This window comes from Pinus tabuliformis, chromosome X, assembly GCF_031772625.1.
Source record: "Pinus tabuliformis cultivar Carrire ecotype Pingquan chromosome X, CPIR1, whole genome shotgun sequence".
NCBI classification, from domain to species: domain Eukaryota; kingdom Viridiplantae; phylum Streptophyta; class Pinopsida; order Pinales; family Pinaceae; genus Pinus; species Pinus tabuliformis.
The window spans coordinates 998,443,738-998,458,047 of NC_142308.1; the positions used below are offsets into that span (position 1 = coordinate 998,443,738).

The window sequence follows — 14,310 nt, forward strand, 5'->3', positions numbered from 1 at the left end:
GATTATTGAAACAAGCACATTAACACAAACTATTATTTGATTCGATATCACGTAGAGGCCAAAACTATCCATTTGTGACATTTTTCCGCAAATAATGAAATTGCAGACATCTTCACTGAAGCATTTGGGAGAGAAATCGTTTGAAAAATTTAGAGTGATGCTTGGGATCAAAAACACTACTTAAGCGTAAGGGGGTAATGTTGAGCATAATACTTTGGGATTTTTCTTATTGTAAATAAAAATGTAAATGAAATTGTAAATAATTAGGAGAAGTAGGAGAGGGATAGACCCAGTCTTGGATAATGAAATGAGTAGTAACATAATTATATAAAATTTATCACGCATTAATACAAATCATCTAGTTCATTTCGGTGTAACAATAATTGAAAAGAATCGAAAATAAAGTTAGATGAAATGCACTCATCATAATGGAAATGCACTCACCCTTTGATATCAAATTGGGGATAACAAAGTACTCTCAAGGTCTTGATAATTTCCGTTTTGACTAACCTAAAGTCATGGCTATGGAATTTGACCATTTGATAGGCATGTAAATTACACCCTTCTTAAACGAGCCCCTCATATTCAAAATTAAGAGAGTGATAACTTGTTTCCTGGGCCTATAAAATAGGGTTATCAGATTTTTTAGAAAATGAAAATAAATCCTTTTATTAATAAAATATCATGATCGGGTGCAAGCCTCTTAGTTTAATTTAACTTATGTGCAAAGCAAATCCGATAGCGCTGATGATGCATCTCTTCTCATAGAGCTACATTTCGATTTCATACAGTAAATCCATTCGCAATAGTGAGATGGGATCATAAAATTTGAGATGGTTGCATGTGGCCAAAAAAATTGACATTGACTTAGAATTCATCACCTAACGTTCCGACTTTCCACATGGCTGGGACTCGCACGAGGCTAAAAAATTGGCATTGACATCTCTCTACCGAATTCATGTGGACGACTAGTATTCTTCTAGCAGGCCACGACCGGTATTAATCTATTCTGTCATTAACAGTGTTTTCTATTGTTTTCTCTCTGTTGATCAATGGAATGTGTCATACGTGGTATCCTTATCCCAACCCTATTTTATCTCTGCCTGAAAAATATTATCCAACTATTTGACAACATTTGGATAACACAAATGCATGCGAATTATGTCAAGAGGAGTCTCTTTTATTGCGTGGATTAAGGGCATATAGCACTTCTTTATTTTTCAGGTTTAGCATGGGGCATGTGGCACTCTACCCTTTAACATCAGGTTCAGTAAGAATTTGTTCTTCATTATCGAGTGTTTTAAATTTTGATGTAAAACATTTTTTAAGTATTTTAGATTCATTTCAAGCTAACTTATATTATTGAATTTGACAAATTATAAATTTACCCCATCTTCGAGATCTTTCAGTTAAACTGTTCGAAGCTACATACTGTTGGCATTATGATTCAGGTGTTGTCCTTGATGGCAAACCCATTCAGGTGATAAATCAAGAAGGACGCAGGAAATATGTTCAGAACGTGCGTCCCCGCAGGTATACCATACAGAACCCGCGTCCAGGGACGCAGGCCAGCCGTTCAGGAGGTGCGTCCGCCCAGTGCACACATTTCAAGGCAGAGAAATGCACGTGGGGGTTTCCTGTGTGGTATCTAGCCGACGGTTTTGTGTTTCTATGGTGTCGGCTCGTGGTATTGTTCCATGTTTTGGGGAGAAGCTTGCCTATATAAAGCAAAGGAGTTCATTTGGATTGAGTATCATCTTGGATGAACATCTCTTGGTGAGATCTAGTCTAGATCTATAAGGGCGAATCTTCTAATGGACTATGATCTCTATGGCGCATGATCAGATCTGTGGATCTGAGTGTTTGGGTTGGTTCTGAAGTCCTCATATTTCTTATATCTGAAGGGACGCAGGTTCAGTGAAGAGCAAGTGCGCCGGGACGCAGTGAAGTAAAAGCTCAGGTGCGTCTCTGAGGCAAAGGACGCGGCGCGACTGTGTTATTGGGTGCGTCTCTGAGGCAAAGGACGCGGCGTGACTGTGTTATTGGGTGCGTCTCTGAAGCGAAAGACGCGGCGCAATAGTGCTGCTGGGTGCGTCGGTCGCGGAAAAGCTGAGAAGAACAGTGCGTCTGCACGCAGAACATAAGAAGGTAGACTGCGTCCAGTCGCAGGCCACAGAAAGAAAATATGCGTCCCTGTCTTAAGATGATCTGTTGACTATATATTTCTGTTCATAAGGTGTTCTGGGTTGTTTCTGTAATTACTGATATCTGTAGTGGACTGTATCTGTTGTATACTTGTTGATCATTTGTTTCTTCATGAAAAGAAGTAGGGGGTTGTAGCTCCCTTCCAGGAGAGACTGGAAAACGAGAGAGAGTTGTAGCTCTCTGCAGGTTGCAGCCTGCGTGCTGGTAAAGGACTGCACCAGTACAAAATCATTGTAAAAAGATTTTCTTGAAAGAAGATAGAGACATATTGCAGCAGGTGGTTTTCTCCCGCATTGGGTTTCCACCTTACATCTTGTGTTCTTTGGTGTGACTGTCTATTTTCTTTATTCATGCTCATTATTTTATGGTACTGATATGCAAGAATAATTCAAAAGATCAAATAAGGAAGATTTGGTAAATTGCTTGATAATACTGATTCACCCCCCCCTCTCAGTATTATTTCCAACACATACCATGTCCCACGTTTTTTTAGAATAGGTAATAATATGAACATTGAAGCTGAAGTTTAGGAGTTATTTAATGTTATTTTTGTTGGAAGAATCATCGCATTTTTATGGAATTTATATTTTTCCATCTTGGGGATCTTAGTTATTGGATTGGAACGTTTACCAACAGCTGTGGGTTTTAGTGTAACGTAAAACCTCCACATGGTATTAGAGCTTGTACCCAAATTCCATTCCCCAAGTTGTGTTTGAGTGCAGGGTGGGTGTTGGAAGAATCACGGCACCTCTATGGAATCCGTAATTTCCACCCTCGAGATCCTAGTTACTGGTTTAGAATGTTTACCAACACCTACGGATTTTGGTGTAACCGAAAACCTCCATCACTCCACTATTTTCTTCCCTAATTTGTCAAAAGCTTATTTCCCCAATAAAAAATGACTTCTTAATGAATACATTCAAGCATACATTGTAAATGTATTAATTCATGACAAATCGAAGCATTAAAATATAGTATGGGTTTAAAAGAAAAAACCACCTTATTTCCGCAACTAAAGAATGACTTTTTAACCAGTACATTCAAAAATACATTTTTATAAAGAAAGTTTTAATATATTAATTCATAACAAATCGAAGCATTAAAACATAGCATGGGTTCCTATTAAAAAAAATTAATTTAGTTCCCTGAGGTTCTTATTAAAAAAATTAATTTAGTTTGCAGAGGTTGCACACTACCGACATCAATTGTGAACTAAAATTCTGGAACATATTATTCACCAACGATACATTAAATGCTTATTTCTTCTTAGATGTGTGGCAGAATGGGAAATTTGTACTATGTTGATACTTTTGGCTTACATTCTTGTCCTTGAGCCTTAAAAAAATTGCAACCTCCAATAAAAATCTGGTTGCTTGATTTACTTGTGTGGTTTAGTTATTGCTGCGCTGTCAGTCATTAACAAAGTAGTTGGGAGTAATTTTCCAATAATTTACATGCGGACGTGAAAATATATAAAGGGAAACCAATCCAACAATTGATTGAGCCATGTCCAACCGTTGTCATTGAAAACAGGTACAAACGAGTCCAATCCAGGGAAACCAATCCAACGTTTGATTCAACCATGTCCAACAGTTCCCATCGAAAACAAGTCCAGGAACTTTGGGAACAATATCGTTCTTGTTCACCAACAACAACACCTTCACTCCCACTCCTCCATTAAACAGTCACAGGTATAGGATGTCCCAGTAAATTTACGTTAAGGTTTTTCTTAATATCATATGAGCTTAAGATTGTGAGAGCAGCTCCTAAGCTAGGTGCTCAAACTTTCTTCCATGTATTCATCCAGTAGTCTTTTCTGAAATAACAGTATCTCTTGCAGATTTCGAATTCTCTTCGGAAGCCGTTGTCATTGAAATGAGCAGTAGTCGATAATTCCGCTCCAACGCCCTCTCTAAATTTTCATTTTTGAGCTTAAATTTTCATTTTTGAGCTTATCTCGATTTGATTCGCTAAATATTTAGCAAATCAGCAATCGAAATAAAGATGCCCAATTTTCGTAGACATTTCCAAAGAACTGCCAATTAATTTCTAAGCCTGGGACATATGTAATATCAATGTAAAAAGAGTAAGTCGTTCTTCCATTGGGAATTGTACAGGTGCACAACAACGCAAGTGTCACATGAGCTATACCACAAATTTCGTGTATCAAAACCATTTGTAATTGTGTAAGGACATCTCAGTAAGAGGGGATGTGTGACAGGCTGATTTTACATGAAGGCATGCTTAAGTTTGTCGGTCTTTCTATTCTTTTTAATAATAATAGTAAATGAATATAAGTAGAAAATGTAGATGTACTTTTATATTGTTCAAAAATATTTTAACAAGATATATAAATAAACTATTTGAAGATATATGTTAACTAATTTATGTTTATATCAACTTTATTTATATCTATGTATAGAAATAAATTGTTAGAATAAAATATTTTAATGTTATATATAAAAAATTATTCAATGTGGATTATCAATAAAATATTTTAATACGAATTAATATTAACATATACTTAAAAATACATTAATAATAAGAAAACCATTTTCATTTGGATCTACAGGTTATGTAAAATATTTTAATTGTATTTATTTATATTTTATATATTATTTAAAAAACATTATGTATATATCATGGAAAGATTAAGTTCTTGTGGTTAAATTTTTTATTTGGTCTTATATATATGACGTTTAGCATTTAAAAATACAATCTCAACAATGAAAAATAATATTATATTTTACACTCTAAAAAAATTTGCGCCTGAAGAAATTTGATCCCTCTTGCCTTATGTTAAATCCTTACTTAAGATAAATCTATATTGGTTATGAACAAATAAAATTTGTAACAAACACTAAATTAAAACTAGAAATTTTTTAAATATTTTACTTGGAAAATTTTGACATAGTACAATTCATATATATATTTAAAATTTTTGATATGACTAATTTAGCACGAAATGTATTTTCATTCCAGATGATGAAATATTTCAATTTTGAAGTTATGACCTTTAGTTTTTTTAACAATGCTTTTAAGTGCTCATAATGATCTATCCACTAGCGATATATCTATCAGAGGGAAATACCACTTTTAGTTGATGAGTATTTATAATTTATAAAGTGAATTATATATATATATATATATATATATATATATATTATATTAACATTAACATTAACATTAACATTAACATGATCAACGTTAAGAGTGATTGCATAGTTTATAAACTTATATATATTTATGAGATATTGATTGATATTCTATTAAATATATAATTTAAAATTAAAACATAATTAATATAATTTTATCTTATTTAAAAGTTATATATATTGTTGGAATCCATATGTTTCTATGTAATGCGCTAAAAATAAGATTGGGTTCCAAAGTAGATTTGCCTGTTCGATGTGTAAGCACATGTATCCACAATTAAGTGAAAGTATGATACATAATCAACAATTTCTTATAACTAGTTGTGATATTGCGATGCTGAGTCTGATATTTGCAATGACTGGTTCTTAACAAAAAAATAATTACAATGTTGGCAAGGTTCAGAGATTCACACCAATACAGCCTCCGAGTAATAGATCGAGAGCGTTATTGTATTGGTGGAACATAATTCGCATACATTCACTCTGCCAGAATGGGAAAGTGTGAGGAACGAACCAAAGGTTGGTCGATCCTATGACTGGCAGCAATTTTATCTAGAATTAATGTTCATTTGTGTGGATATTTTAAGCGTGTTGAAAGTTTTATGATATTTTATTGATGTTTATAGATTTGAAAGTTCTTATTATTTTTGACCGTTTGTTTTGGTTCAGAGATTTTAACATTTTAATTTAGTTATTAATATATAAAATTCAAAAGTGAGATTTATTTTGAATGTAATTATATTTTGTTTATTTTTTAATCAAATTTATTAATGATAAGAAATGTTATTTCAACTCTGGTTATGAAATGTTATTTCAACTCGTGTTATGTTTAATTTTGAATAAAATTTATTAATAATAATAAGAAATGTTATCTCAAGAAAGGTTAGATATATGATATTAATAAGCTATAATATTATAATAAAATTTATTTACAAATTAAAAATTTCTTTGGTATTATGATAGTAAAAGTTTTATTTAATGTTATATATAAACAAAAACTTTGTATTTAATAATAATTATAATTTAAAATAGAGTAGTTTAAAGATCGATTTTTTGGAGTTTTTGGTAGATTTCTGCAGGCCAAAAAAATTGCCGTCAAATATTGATTTATGTTGTTTAGACTGGTTTTTTAACTACATATATGGACTCTGTCAAAAACTCTTGGGGCACTATGATTGTGAATATTTCACACGTCAAACTTAGTTTTAATGAATTTTTATAGGATTCTAGAAAAATTAGACGAGAATGGGAAAATAAAGTTATAATTTAGTAAGTTTTATGATTTTTTAAATTTCAGCAACATGAAATGTATAATGAAGTGTGTATTTTGATCTTCATTATGGGTTAATGACTATCTATGTTTATCAACCATTTAATTTATATGGTTATACTAGTTATAGTAATGATAGATTTAATAGTATACTTATCAATTTCAGTCCAACTTTCAATACTAATACTTATTTATCAATCAAGTTCGATGATTTATTTTAATACTAATTGTAAATTTATGCTAATACTAATTTTTAATTTATAATGTGAAATGCATATTAAATTTTGAAAAAAAACAAAAAACAATTAATGATATACTTTCTATAATAATATTTTTTTCCTACTATTATTTTGATTATATTAACTTCATAATTTACAATATATTATATTAATCTTTTGTAGTATTTAAAATTTCAAAAAATCTAATCAGTTTATCGTTAGTAAGATTACAAACTAAAAACATAACATTGAGATTGTTATCTAGAGTTATGTTTGACATGGGGATAGGAAAACAAATACTTCTAAAGACTTGGGTCACGTAACATAAACTAATAACATAAATTACCTAATACTATGGCTACGTAAATTACATGTTATTCTAATTAATTTTGTCTCAATTCAATATTAACCAAACTTCTCCATACAAATTTGACTTAAATAACATAAACTAATAACATAGGTTACCTAATACTATGGCTATGTAAACTACACGTTATTCTAATCAATTTTGTTTGAATTTAATATTAACCAAACTTATCCATACAAATTTGACTTAAATAACATAAACTAATAACATAGGTTAGTTAATATTATGGCTATGTAAATTACATGTTATTCTAATTAATTTTGTTTCAACTCAATATTAACCAAACTTATCCATACAAATTTAACTTGGTGTAAACAATTATTTCTTTCAAATTTATTAATAAAAATTCTAAAAATATAAAATCCATGTTATCACTTAAGATAAATCCACACTTATATAGTTTATATAACATCATATCCAACTTCATAAAAAATAATTACAATCATAGATTTAAACACCTAACACTATGAAACATTAACCATCCATCTTGCTCTTAATACAATTACAGACCAATTACTTCTTCACCAAATACTTTATTATTAATGTATATCTTATTAGTTTCTGTACTTGTATCCCTCTATATCCCTCTCTAGTCTAAATATATTAAACCAAAACCCTCGTTTATTAATTGTGTTTTACTTAAGTGCTTCTCCTTGTGCAGCGCATTAATCCTTTATATATTCAAGTAAATGATGCAAGGAACATCTGCCAATTTCTTTATAAGCATCCGTCATGTTCCAAATTTCTTTATAAGCATTGGTCATGTTCCGGATATAGTGCACCAAAGCACTTATTCTCTGAATACTTTTTTAATCTAAATTTTAGAATTTATCACCATTCTTTTTTAGCACCAAGAAATCCAGTAAAATTACATTTAACACAAACTTAAAATAAGCTTACGCTATCAAAAACAAGCTAAACCCTTTTCAGAAAAAACACAATACCTACGGAAAATAATATATATAGATTTATTTTAAGTCAGATGAAAAATTTTTCTCTTTTATTATTTTAATCATATTTATTTCACTATTTAAAATCAAATAGTGAAATATTTCTAACATCCAAAACTCTAATTCATTTACTTAAATAATATTACAAGATATAATGATATAAAAACATATTCTCACATCAATTATTGGCATTTATCCAATTATTAAAGATTACCATAGGCATCTCAAAAAGACCTAATAAACCCAATAATAACAAAATCAAAATTATGTTAACTATTCTCCAGTCAAATTAAAATTAATTTAATATATAAAATTCACCTCCCCAATTTTTTTCGTTCGAACTGGCTAATTGGTTTTTTCTAAGTATCATGCCGAACATCTTCTCAAATATACTATTCCGTTTAGTTTAGATACACTACATCACATATGGTGTTTCATGAAGTTTCTATACATGGAGTCAGATAGCATGCAGGCTATACAATATTTCACGTGGTCGCCTTTTCCATTCTCTGTTTCCGATTCCAATGAGATATGCATTCAGCCTAGATATAAACCCAAATATATTAACAGTTTATATAAAATCCAAATTAATTTTATACGTGGAGTGCGATGTCATTGGATTGAAGCATTTAATATTAATGCCATAATTTACCCTATGTGGATTGGAAAATTTTATATAACAAATTTTTTCGTTTTATTTACAAATTTATATTATATATAGGAAATGATTATTATTATTAGCCACATAGCATCTATTCATATTAATTCCATTCCTGAAATTTATATTCAGGTTAATTTGACTCCTGGAATTTATATTCACGTTAATTGCATTCCCGAGTATGTTATTTAATATTAACACAATTTAATAATAATATTTTTTAATTAAATATTAATATATAAAAGGTTAAGTTGTTACAAATAACTTTTTTATATTTATAAAAAATATTAGGATGATTTAACATTAAATCTCTCTATTTTCGCAGATTTCATATTATTTTTATCTCCAATTAAATTAGTAGCGAACTAATTATTTATTATAATATTTATATATTTACCATATTAATTTTTTATTTTTAAAATCTTTTAAATTATGATATTCTTAGAGTATATTTTCTAATTTTGAAACATACACTCATTCAACATATATATTCTAGAAAAATACACTCAAACAGTTACATTTATAAATTTCAATTTTGATTACCATAAATGTTAATAGTTATGTCTATTTATATTATAAACATGATATTAATATATTATAATATTATAATATAAAAAAAATTGTAATCTTGGTAAGATTTTCTGATTTTTGAGTTTATATGTATATTATTTACACTTTGCTAAGAGAGAGTAGCACAAAATTCGAACCCAAAGTCTCCAATTCGATCAGACTTCAGTCCACAACCATCGCCACTTAAACTACCTCAAACAAACATTATAATACAAAATTTTATCAAACTAAACATTATATAAATTATTTTGTTTCTCCGTAAATATAAATGGTATAAAAAATTCCTCAAACAGCTATGGCATGTAGTCGGCAGCCTGGAAGTACACATTCAAGAAATCTTTTTATGGAATCTAAACTAGTTTTATCCCCAAGGCAACTCAATCATTGTCCTTAGCACTTCCATAATGAAATAAATCATTGATCATTTTTATTAGAAAGCTTTGTACACAAGTTAATGAATAAAAGAAAAGGGTTCGTTTATGGTAGAACGACCTAAGCAGTCTTCTACCACAACCACATTTTTGTGCTGATCACATGAATTGCTCAAAAAGAGCCCATGGTGATAATCAAATCCAAACAAAATTCAGTTAGTGAATTACTAGTTCACTGGGGTTTCAGAGGATTGAATCAGTCATCTTACTCGTTATTGTTCACTTCCAGGTTTAAGAATTTGATCTTGCTCTTGGTGTTGACGCTGGTGTTGCCACCAGAAGGTTAATGCTAGGGTCTTCAATCAATAAGTCGCAGCAACTGGAGCAGGGTCTCTCTTCCCCGAAGATTTGAAAGGTTTACCTTTTCCGATATAACCATCAATGAGATGGAGATAATTCTTTAAACCGTGGGCGTAAGCAGGATCGAGATTATGGAGCTCTTTCAGAATGGGAGAGTCGTTATTATTCAAAATAATTTTCACGCCCACGTGAAAATATGTCCAGGGAAACCAATCCAACATTAGACTCAACCATGTCCAACAGTTCTCGTTGAAAACAAGTCCAGGAACTTTGGGAACGATATCGTTCTTGTTCACCAACCGCAACACCTTCACTCCCATCTCCTCTATTTGCCTTGCGAATGCTCTATTCCCAACGCGTGGGCTCGCGTATGCAAACACAGTCACAGGTATAGGCTGTCCCGCTATATTTGCGTTGAGGTTTTCCTTAACGTCATATGAGCTTAAGGTTGCCAGAGCAGCTCCCAAGCTATGTCCAGTTATAGTTACGCTCAAATTTTCTTCCTTGTATTCTTCCACCAGTCTTAGAATTTCTGAAATAACAGTATCTCTAGCAGATTTTGAATTCTCTCCATGAGAGATGTAACAGCTTAAAAATCCCTCCTCCACTCGAACGCCGTTGTCGTTGAAACGACCAGTAGTCGATAATCCGGCTCCGACGCCCTTGTGGTTGAAACGAGTAATTGATAATCGAGCAGGAACTAAAATATCTCTGGCATCCTCTATCCATTCTTGAGCTGTTTGGGTTCCTCTCCACGCTACGACAATATCCCGGCGTCCTAGTCTTCGTTTCTCTTGAGTATCTGTGCAAACAGCAATAAAGCCAATCCACACAGATTGCTCTATTTTCCTCCCTAATATATCTGTGTCCGCATACAAATATTTGGTCACTTTATAGCCCTTGGGGTAATACTGGGAATCACCGCCCATTTCACAGCTGTCGAACAATTTATCAGGACTATACTTAGCCCCACCATAACCATTCATGAAAAGTTCACTATCAAACGCATCGTAGCACAACTCTGCAAAATCACCATATCTGAGAATCTCAGCTTTGAATACTGGATTAATGGGATCTAATAACCCATTCCACGAGTTTGCTCCTTGAATATCTTGCCACATAGCCGCAAGTGGTATATTTTCGTATCTGAAGGCCTTTGTCAAATCTTCCTGCAAAAGAGGGCAGCTCGAAGTTGTCGAGGATGAAGGGAACAGCCTCATCCTTCGTAGTATTGAACACAGGTGATGTATTATTCGAAACATCATTTCTGATTTTTCTAGGTTTTCAAGTGATAACAATTTAAGGTTAATAACAATTTAACCAGTGAAGGGAAGCCAAGCAAGTTAACGACTTTAACCAGTGAAGCCGAGGCAAGTTAGCCTTTGCAGCTGTAAGCAAAATGTTCAATTATCTGCCACAGAAATCCCAATATGTATATTGCCATACGCCAAATACCATTATATAAGGCAGATCAAAGTGGAATACCTTGTGTATCGATATGACATAGGAAACCCATTTGCAACAGTAAGCAGGATAGACTTCATGAATTTGACTATGTCAAAATTGAAATGGTCGCATCAGGATAAAAATTCTCACCCTACTGCTGAACATGGACTGAAAATGTCGTATCGGCCCATCTCTTCTACTGGATGTCGTGAAGAACAGGGGATCGATTTTCGGTTTTGGGTCAGGCCCTTCGGAATACAGGTGATCTTTGAATGGCGAAACTCAAATGGTCCCAAGTATTAAGTGGCCCTATATGTTAAAGATTGTTACCTTAATTTCTCTGATGTGCAATGCCAATCACAATGTCATGTGTATCTTACAGAGTGTGGTACGCGTACATATATCGATATCATTAGCAGCAACAAGAAGGATTGATTAACGGGATTCGAAGTTAGTAATTTTGAGACGTTAGCATGAGGCAAAAAATTTGACTTTGACTATGAATTATTTACATGGTATTCCGCCGGGATTGGGTTTTAATTTTTGATTGTTCAAAGTTCAAACGTGCTCACGTCTCATTCAGCCGCCGCCCTTCCCCCGTTTCTAATTGTTCAAACGTGCACACGTCTCTGTCAGGTTCCCCCGGCTGGTGGTTGAGAGGGGTTCCAAACAAAAACGATGATATAAGAACGTTCATCGACATAATTCTCCCATTTCACTGGACAATTGGAGTTCACTGCTGTTCTTCCGGCTCAGCAATTTTATATCGTAATCTCTCTTGTAATATCGAGGCGGGATGCCAGTTGGCTTGCGTATCCTCAGAACAACAGTTTTTTTTTTTTTCAAATCACTCTGTTGAATATTTTTCTCTTCCACGTTTTTCTTTAAAATCAATTACTCAGTTGTTCAATGGTAATCTTGATAACAGTGTTTCCTTCTTTCGGTCAATTGAAAAGGTCGTTGAATTTGTGATATACTTGTTCAAGGTAATCTTAACAACAGTTTCCTCATTTGTCCAATGGTGGTCTTAATAGCAGTGTTTCCTTCTTTTGGTCAATTGAGAAGGTCATTGAATTTGTCAAATCTATTCTACAATAGCGTGGCCGCTCCCCGTATTATCAATGGTAATCTTAATAACAGTGTTTATCAATGGTAATCTTAATAACAGTGTTTTCTCGTTGGTTGGTCCAGAATCAATCTCTCAGTTGCTCAATGGCAATCTTAATAACAGTGTTTCGTTGTTTTGGTCAACCCGGAATTTTGGTTTATCGACAACTCACTTGTTTAATAGAAATCTTTATAACAGTGGTTCCCTGTTTTGGAAACGCCTTGTTTGGTATTTGGAAAAAATGAGTCAATTATGTGACATAAAAGTGGATAAGTGTCTGTTTCAATGGTTGGACATTAAGTGGATAAGAATCTGAAACACAATTAGGATGTGAATATTAATTTTTTTATCATTTGATAGTCATCTTTAAGTTGATTGTAGATTCCCAGAATATTTTAGGATCTAAAGTCGAATTCCGAAATATTCCGGAATCCGAAATCTGCAATCAACTTAAACTCATAATCATTTGATATCTCTATTTATTTTAAATGTATTTTTCATTTCATATACTTTTGTTTTCGAACACTAAAATTCTAAAATTTTATACTACTTAATTTTTTCTTTTATAAATTTAATTTTTTTATAAACTTTTCTATATAATAATTTTAGTTTATTAATATTATTTTTTTAAATTAATTATAACAGTAAATATTCAATTAAAAACTCTGTGTTTGAACATGTAACATCATATGAGTGGCAGAGAATTGTAAATTATAAGTTATGAAAGTCAAGTTATTCAAAATGCCTAAATCTTTAAAGTAGTTTTAATAATAAAATAGTTATACTATAAGTTTTAGAAGAATGTTTTGGATTCCATGTAAACTTAGACTTGATTCTGATGATCATCATGTAATTTATTGTGAGAGTTGTAAGCCATAGAAGTACGTTCTTGATTGGACTTCATAGAAGTACGTTTTTGATTGGACTTTCATGTAGAATTAGACTTGATTCAAATGATTATGATGTAATTTATTCTGAGAGTTTATAAGCTTCATAATTGGAGCAATTATATTTAAATTTGTGATGAGAAAGACGAAAGTATTAACAAATTTAATTGTAGAAATGGAGGATAACAAATTTAATTGTAGAAATGGAGGATTGGGTATTCTTATCATTGATTTGTTGCAATTCTTTAATTTGACTTCTAAGCTCTAGTTTTCAACCATTTGGAATTTTCTAAGATCTAGCCTTCAATCATTTGGACTTTCATTATCTATTGAATGAGAATATCAATAGTAGAAGTAATTTCAGACAACAATTCATTGTATCAAGTTTGCAATTGTAACATATACTCCTAATGCACTTAATATTTTATGCCAAAGGTAAAAGATTTGTTTTCTCTAATCATAATCACTACCAAATATAGTCACACTAGAATACACATAGTAAGGCACCCCCAAGATCCACCACAAACCAAACCAAGAAAATGTGAATCTAATGTCAAAAATAATTTACAATTTCGAAATGGGTACTAGAACCAAATATGTTCATGTTGATACAAATAGAATTGAATTGACCAAATCAACATCATTAGGTTGGTAGGCCATTCTTGCAGAAAAACCCAACCACCACCAATTGCAGAAGAACCTAACCATCACCAATATCATTGAAAGGAAAGTAGAAGGGAACCCT

At 31.9% G+C, this 14,310-nt stretch overlaps 1 pseudogene; it reads right to left on the minus strand.

Moving 5' to 3' along the window:
• Nucleotides 1-10,126: 10,126 nt before the first annotated feature.
• On the minus strand, nt 10,127-11,344 carry LOC149143091 (phospholipase A1-Igamma1, chloroplastic pseudogene; annotated as a pseudogene).
• Between the last annotated feature and the right edge of the window lie 2,966 nt (nt 11,345-14,310).